This window comes from Mirounga leonina, unplaced genomic scaffold, assembly GCF_011800145.1.
Source record: "Mirounga leonina isolate KUSES-001 unplaced genomic scaffold, KU_Mleo_1.0 Mir_175, whole genome shotgun sequence".
NCBI classification, from domain to species: domain Eukaryota; kingdom Metazoa; phylum Chordata; class Mammalia; order Carnivora; family Phocidae; genus Mirounga; species Mirounga leonina.
Window position 1 is genome coordinate 21031392 of NW_023270453.1, and position 8645 is coordinate 21040036.

The 8645-nt window shown below is 44.8% G+C and overlaps 1 protein-coding gene across 3 annotated transcripts in view; it reads right to left on the reverse strand.

Annotated features, from left to right (window-relative positions):
- ZMYND11 (zinc finger MYND-type containing 11) overlaps positions 1–8645 on the reverse strand; it is a 128977-nt gene that overhangs the window by 119421 nt on the left and 911 nt on the right. Inside the window, exon 1 of one of the 3 annotated variants that reach the window (XM_035021760.1) lies at positions 8140–8253. The exons of the other annotated variants lie outside the window; for them this stretch is intronic. The gene's annotated coding sequence lies outside the window, so the exon portion shown is untranslated. Of the gene's footprint in view, positions 1–8139; positions 8254–8645 lie in introns of those variants that run through there. 3 annotated transcript variants of the gene reach the window in all.

The window sequence follows — 8645 nt, forward strand, 5'->3', positions numbered from 1 at the left end:
GCAGCATCCCCTGGGGCCGATGAAGGAGAGGAGGAGGGGCTCCCAGTTACCTCCACTCACTGCTCAACAAGTGTCCAAGCCATGACACAGAGAAGAGGCCCCGAGCAGAGCCAGTGGCCGCCTAGCCTCAGTAGGCCAGCATTCAAGTCAGCATGTCATTTGGGAGAATTCAAATTTCTCTCAATTGCTCCCTATAAATCAAACTTCCTGTGATCCTCTTCCTATTATTTATAGTATTTAGACATTCGAGGAAATGGTATCTCAACTTAAGAACAAATACTGCCTCCTACTGGTGACATCCGTCTAACATTTCCCACGCTGCTCTTCAAGGTGAAATTCCGAAGAACACTCCATAGGAGCGCCTGGGTGGCTCAGTCTGTGAAGCGTCTGCCTTCAACTCAGGTCATGATCCCAGGGTCCTGGGATGGAGTCCTGCATCGGGCTCCCTGCTCAGCGGGGAGCCTGCTTCTCCCTCTCCCACTGCCCCTCCCCCCCAACCCGTGCTCTAATAAAATCTTTAAAAAAAAAACAACACTCCATTTAAAATGCATTTCAAACAACAGCAAGTACTACAACTTCTGAATGTATCTGGTAATCTAAAACTGAGAAAATTGTGTACAGTTAAGAAAATGTGACGACACACTCTAAAAGCTGTGTTTGTCACGTGACATACAAGTAGAAAAAGTCAGAGGACCGACAGCAGCGGGAGATGAAGTGTGGATGGGGCTGCGCCCGCACCACCAACCAGCACCAAGGGAGGCTGCCCGGGCCACTTCCTCCCCTTTCAAGCCCACCTGCTACACACCCTGGTTTCCACAGAACTAACGAGCCGGGAGAAAACCCAGCTTGAAACTGGACTAGTGGTTGCTCAGTTTAAGTCACCTGAAAATAACAGACTAAAAGCTACTTTTAATAATCCTCAGAAAATAAAATTTAACTTTCAAATCACTCAAATCAAAGTTTCTTACCTGAAACAATCCAACATGAGTACAGATCGCAAGTGAGAGGCTTCCTAAAATTACGTGTATCTAGAATACAGGCGTGCAGAATAGTAAAAGAGGGCATTTCAAAATAAAAGATAACCGGTATTCTGACATTATATATTAAATGTGATATTTTTAAACATAAAAAATATTAAATTATAAGTACAAAAGAAAGGGGCGCCTGGGTAGCTCAGTCGGTTAAGCGTCTGACTCTTGATTTCGGCTCAGGTCATGATCCCAGGGTCCTGGGATCGAGCCCTGCGTCAGACTCCCAGCTCAGCGGGGAGTCTACTTTAGATTCTCTCTCTCTCTAATAAGTAAATCTTAAAAAAAAAAAAAGTACAAAAGAAAAATAAATCACCTTGAACTTTATATCCTCTATAATCTAAAAAGAGAACACCTCTAATGATAAATAAAATGCCTGAAAAGTCTTTTTAAAGACAGTATCAATGGAAATCCCAAATAAATTAACCTCAGTTGTTCTTACTGGAAGGCCTTAGCAGTTAAAGTAGATGTGCTACACATCAAAACCAATTGCAAATTAAGGACTTGATCTCCCAGATATCATTTCTCAGGTGCAGCTCAGAGACGGAAAAACCACCAACAGGCAGATAAATCAAGAATCTACAAAAAACATGAGAACTTCCTAACAGCTTTTATGCTGAGATAGTCTCCCCATGCAGAGCCTTCTCAATGCTTACCCTTCATTAAAAGACTTCTTAAAAATCTTTCCACAGCTATTAAATGAGAAAACCGTACTTAATATCCCATCCCAACATCCCTTCTGAGAAGCACCAATGGTCTGGGTCTGCTCATGCTACAACTCAATTCATCTCTCTCTCCACCATATGTCGCTCATATTACTTTATTTTAGGGAAAAGGAAACACCTACTGAACTCTAAAGCCTCAGCACTTAGTGCTACTTTCAAGAAATTCGCTACTTCCATCCAAATTGAACTTATTCTGCAAAAGGAATGCTAAAAGCTTCCTCAAGACAATGCCTTCCCCTAATACAGCAAGAACACTCGTGTTGGACTTCACTCTGAAAATGTTCACCCTTCTCTTCTATGCCTGAGAATTAAAATAAAGACTGTAGGTTCCCCCCCAACACCTGTGCCAAGTTTTTTTTTTTTTAAGATTTTTTTTATTTTATTTATTTGACAGAGAGAGACACAGCGAGAGCAGGAACAGAAGCAGGGGAAGTGGGAGAGGGAGAAGCAGGCTCCCTGCTGAGCAGGGAGCCCCACGTGGGACTCGATCCCAGGACCCTGGGATCATGACCTGAGCCGAAGGCAAATGCTTAACAAATGAGCCCCCCAGGCGCCCCTATGCCAAGTTATCTTCCTAGTGTGAGCTGCCAGCAGGAACAGTAAGACAAAGAACCCATTATTGATGCCTGCCCTTCATCACTAGCTGTTATTACCAGTGAAACTACAATTAACAGGAACTCTGCATTTGGAACGTTCTGACTACCAGGAGGTACCTAATACTCCTTTCTTCCCACCACCTCCTTTTGTAAGGGCAGCAGGCATAGTGTTACATTCTTTTACTATTCTGTGCTTTTGCGGGAATATAAGTGCACATTTGGAGGATGAAGATACGTCAGTATGAAGATCACAGTAGTTGGTGAATTTTAAGGGAACAGCAACCAAACAGAATATAGGTGCGGCAGTCATACACTTGAACGCAAAACCCATCTGATCCTGTACTCTGTGTGACCTCCCGCACTGTTAATGTACCTTCTGAGTCCACTGCCTTCTTGTAAATTATAGGGTACTTACAACTATTAACAACGTAACTCATCACATCATCTGCAATAATACTCCTTACTGCAACTCGCTGTTGCAAAGATGAAAGCAAGAACACAACTGCCTGGGAGAGTAGGTGCTCACTAAGTGGCCCCCCCTTTTTTAAAGAATTTATTTATTTGACAGAGACAGAGCACAGATAGGCAGAGCGGCAGGCAGAGGGAGAGGGAGAAGCAGGCTCCCCACTGAGCAAGGAGCCCGACGCCGGGCTCCATCCCAGGACCTTGGGATCATGACAGGAGCCGAACGCAGACGCTTAACCGACTGAGCCACCCAGGTGTCATCACCCCCTTATTTTTTTTTAAAGATTTTATTTATTTATGAGTGTGTGCACAAGTGTGCACACAAGCAGGGGGAAGGGCAGAGGAAGGAAGACTCCCTGCCAAGCAGAGAGCCCGATGGGGGACTTGATCCCAGGACCCTGAGACCAAGACCTGAGACAAAGACAGACACTTAACCGACTGAGCCACCCAGGCGCCCCACCTAAGTGACCCTTAAAAAAAAAAAATGGTGCTGCCACAAGCAAGATGTTTACAATGAAACCCAGCTTTCTAAAACTGCTAAGGTAAGCTTCTAAAGGGACCTAATGTGAATATACATGCAAGTTAAAATGTATTCATGACAGATTGTCTTGCTATAAATCACAGTATCTTCCTGATTTTTAAAAAACTTAGCATTTTTTTATCCCAATTGTGGGAATTAGTATTAGGTGACAAGCTCTCAACATACCCATTAAAAATTTTGTACACATATTTCTTTTGTGTTTACACAATAAATGCCTAAATGGTGAAGAAGATTCTTCCCTCTTTATATTTTAAATTTACTTAACATTAAGTAGATCAAACTGGAGAAAATATTAAAAATTTTAAGTGGGTATCCCTGTCACTTAAATGTTTAGCTCACATCTGGAGAAAATAAAAAATTATTAATCACAACAAAGTTGTTTTTAGTGGTGAACATAATAAAAATCACAAAGTTACAAATCAGAATAAATTTGAAATCAGTGTAGCGGCGCCTGGGTGGCTCAGTCATTAAGCGTCTGCCTGCGGCTCAGGTCGTGATCCTGGAGTCCTGGGATCGAGCCCCGCATCGGGCTCCCAGCTCTGCGGGAAGCCTGCTTCTCCCTCTCCCACTCCCCCTGCTTGTGTTCCCTCTCTCGCTGTTGTCTCTCTCTGTCAAATAAATAAATAAAATCTTTAAAAAAAAAAAAATTTGAAACAGTGTTAAGGGGCACCTGGGTGGCTCAGTCGGTTAAGGGTCTGACTCTTGATTTCAGCTCAGGTCATGATCTCGAGGTCATGATCTCAGGGTCCTGGGATCGAGACCCCCCCTACCCCATTCTCAGTGGGGAGTCTGCCTGTCTCCTGCCTGTGCTCTTTCTCTAAAATAAACAAATCTTAAAAAAAAAAAAAAAAACACTGTTAAACCCTCAAAAGTAATCTTAACTCAAATGCAATATACTGTAACTCACATACATTGTCCCAAAGCACTTAGACACTTTCTTCTGCCACACTCCCCTTGCTTCAGTAACTGTTACCTGGCAAGTGTCTAGTACATAGTAGATTCCATAAATAACAATGTTTCATTAATGAACTCAAGGTATTAAAACATACTGTACCTATCATAAGAAAACACAATACTTTAAAGTAATCTTACAAAACAGTAATTATGGAGTAACGACGACAAAGGCATTTAAAACAAAACTAGTTAATCTACTATAAATACTCAGTTTACAAAATAAATAAAACACCACACAAGTCTTCATCAATACACATCTTTTTAACATAACGGGATCTGCTAGACTTCTCTCTTCTCTGAATAGATGAGCCATATGCCTTTAAAATGTGGATTTAACAGTATTCCATTACCTTGTAATTTCTTTAATTTCATGTAAAGCTAGGCAAATATTTAGCCTTTTAGCTATCGAATAGAAAATATAATCAAAAAGTACAATGAAAGATTAAATGTCTAAATATTTACAAGTTCCACATATTTACCTCAATTTTGCAAATCTAAGCATCTAACAATTTGTTAAATGTCCCTACCAGTAATGAACTACAAAAATATTTTTTAACATCCAAGTAAATATACATACTATCTGCACTTGTACATAACTTGTACATTAAGTATTATATAGCACTTTCACAATACAACTAAATAACTTTTTAAGAATTTTCTGAGTGGAAAATTATTAACAGGCACACATATGTGCAATGAGATCTTTCCTTAAGGCAGTACAATATGTCTAAAATACTACGGCTAAGACTTGCTTATTCAAAAAAAGCCATACTCTTGGGTATTTAGACTTGATTTTTATCTCCCTCCCATTAAACTTCATTTCTATCACTTTACTTCCTATCACAGGAATTCTCAAACTTTTATGTTCTACAGAGCACATTCTCTCACAACGCTGCTAGCTGGTAAGTGTGTGTTGGGATGGGGGTGTGCTAGGAGGTGGTGGGGCCTTCCATAATTTAAAGGAAGACTGCTGTGCTTTTAAGATGATCACTCATAGGATTTCTAACAGTGGAACAGCCTATGTGAAGAACTTTGCACAATGGCTAAGACTTGGTGAACATTCTCTATTTGGTACATAGTATCATGGTACTCATTTATGTTACAAACTTCTGAATACCAAAACATTTCAAAAATCAAGACCAAAGGACAGACCACTGATGAAACAGAGAACTTTCAGATCACTACTCATCTCCACAAAATCACTGCACCAAAGCAGATTTAAGTTGTTTTGAAATTTTGACAATGCCACTGCAAAAAAGTAACTCAAAGCTGTTGTGCAAGAAATACAGGTAGAAATTAAACTCAAATCCGTTATTTTTGTCAAAATTCCTAGAAAAAATATTGGTGAGGGATTATGAATTCCACAATGATCAAATCAAGAGGTAACAAGCAGTGATTCTTTATTCAGAAAGTCTTACTGCTACAAATGAATACAAAACATATAACCTGAAGCAGTTGCAGACAGGGTGACAGATGTGGGAAAAGAGAAAATGATTCACTGATTACCAATGGTTCAAATAAGAACTCTTACACTATGTGCTTCAGTTACCCAGACCCTTCATCAAAGATACAGAAGTCATGATGGGTGGGTGTTGGGCACCGGGGGAGGGGGGCAGGGAGTCAGTGAGTATGGAGTTTAAGTCTTACAAAAGGAAAAGAATTCTGGAGATGGATGGTGATGCTCTCTGCACAACAGCGTGAATTTATTTAATACCACTAGACTATACACTTTAAAATTTTCATTTTGATACATGTATTTTACCAATAAATAAAGAGAATAAAGGCAAAAAAAGTAATGACAAAAAGATCCTTAAAAATTGCTTCAAGTTAGTGAGCCCTGAGGAATATAACAAATTCTTATTTTCCAACTCTGGGATAACTAAAGTGAACACATGGAGGGATTCAGAGGTATGCTCCAACACACACAAATTAGTAACCAAGGCACACATAAGCATGCTATGCTGCAATTTCAGAGGTCCATTCCTTTCCACACCCGTTCCAATTATCAACCCAAACTGAATTTGATTCAACTGACTTGAATTAGTCTAATAGTGATTCATGCATCCATAGCCCTATGAAGTTGGTACAGTTATTATCCCTCTTGTTTTCCAGATGGGGAAACTGAGACCAGGCATGGCGAGTTTAAGTAATTTGCCTGCTGTGACTTTGCTAGAAAATGACAGAGGAGAGATTCAGACCCGAGCCATCTGGCTTCAGTCATTTTGCTATATGTTACCTCTCTAATCTAAAGGACAAAAAAAAAAAACCTAATCACCCTATTAAAAAAAAAGTCAGTGTTAAGTACAAATTAAGGTTTTCAAACAGTGAAAAGTTTGTAACTATCGTAAGGCAAAGTCTGGCCATTAACTCAATTTTCCCCACAGATACAACCTCTTTGCTTATATGAGGTCTTCCAGGTAAAATTCAATTGAAGGATGGTAAAGGTAGGTAAAGAAAATAGGACAACCAGAGGTTTAGGTCTTGAAGCATTATTAGGACAGCAAGCCATACCTCTACTACAAACGTTAAAATTCTTAATTTCAATTAATGTCTCAAGTATGCCAAAGGGTAGGAGTGTCTCTATTACACACCATCTAAACCACTCCTAAAGGAAAAGGGGTAGAATTACAAAAGGGTTAGAGTTTACATAAACACGCGTCAATTCAAGGAAACATGCAAGAGGACATCCAAAGTACCGACATAACCGTGTCCCAGGAATATTCAGCATGCGCTCAGGAGCGAAAACTAACACGTTCTGTGATTTTTCTTTGTAAAGCAACTACTAGTTGTGCGCATTTAAACACCTTACAACCGGTAGCTGCAAAAATAAATTTCCCACTTTATAGAACGTAAAAGGGAGACTCAGTTTTCACATGAACAACATCTACGGGGAGGAAGTACCATGTAAAAGATAGAAATCCCGTTAACCACAGGTAGAGTTAAGCAAGGGAAAAAAATGTATTCGTTCTGCCATAATCACATCCCACACCTTCTGATCTTTGATTTTCTAGCCTAGCCATCTTATAAAGAAGAGTCCACCAAAATAATCCCTGTAACCAGCGCCAGTCAGCCAAAGACGTGGAAAATAACACCCCTAAACAAAAATTCATATTCCATATCCTTATTGTACAAATCAGAACTCAGAAAAAAAATCACAAAGGTGACCTTGTTTACCAGAAAGCATTCAAACTTTTTAAGTACAACCAAGACTATCTCCCTGGTAACTTCAAACCATTAATCAGAATCGATGACCCCAAAACCTGAAGAGGTTAGGCATCCCACAATTAGTAAGCTACAACTACTCCATTTCTTAGTTGAAAAGAAAACAAGTTAGCGTTTTACTTTCTGCCTTTCAACGAACAGATGACCGTTCAGCAGGCTTACAGGGGGATGCAGGGCACCGGAGGACCCAGGACCCAAACCTCGGGAAGCCGGACTGCCGCTCCAGCCCACGGGCGCCCGTTCCCCGCACAGGCCACCCGGCACCTGCTCGGCGCCCCCGGACCCCCCGGAGCCCACCCGCGCCCGGGCCCCGCGCGCACCGCCAACAGCATGCAGCCGGCCCGCACCCCCGCGCGAGCGGCCGTCCACGTGGAAGCTGGGGGCCCGGGCCGCCCCACGAGCCCCGCAGCCCCCGGCCCCGCTCCGCACGCCGCGCCGAGGCCCCGGGAGGACCTGTTGGGCGCAGGCCTCGCCGCCGCGTAACCCGGCCCCAGGGGACGCGGAGCGGGCCTCGCCTGGGTGCTCGGGGGCCGCCCTGCCCGGCCGCGGCCGCCGCCCTCACACAACGAGCCGCGCCGGCGCCCGCACCCCCGCCCTCCCCCACTCACAGGGCCGCGTTCCGGCGGACCCCAACCCGCGGGCCCCAGGCCTGGCCGCGCGGGAAGGGCCGGCCCGGCGGGCGGCGCTCACGCGACTCCCCGGCTTCCGGCCCGAGCAGGCCCCGCGCGGTCCTCCGCCGCCGCCTCCTCCGGCCCGCCCCTCCCGGGCCCGCCGAGGGCGAGGGGGCGCGGGCGGGACCCCGCGGGCCCCGCCGCCCCCGCCCGCCTACACAAAGCCCGGCGGGCCGCCCGCGGCTGCTCGCGGGAGGGCGGGCGGCGAGCGCACCGCACCGGCTGCCAGAGAGGCTGCAGCCGGGGCCAGGCTCCACAAAGCGACGGCGCCACCGTTCGGACGCCCCCGCCCGCGCCCCGCGCCCGCCGCGGCCGAGTCTCCCACCATTATGTTCCGGTCCTCGCCGCCGCCGCCGCCGCCGCCGCGCCCGGCCCTCCCCCTCCGCGCCCGGCCCCGCCGCCGCGCCGCCTCCTTCCCGCCGCCGCCGCCGCCTCCCGGGCCC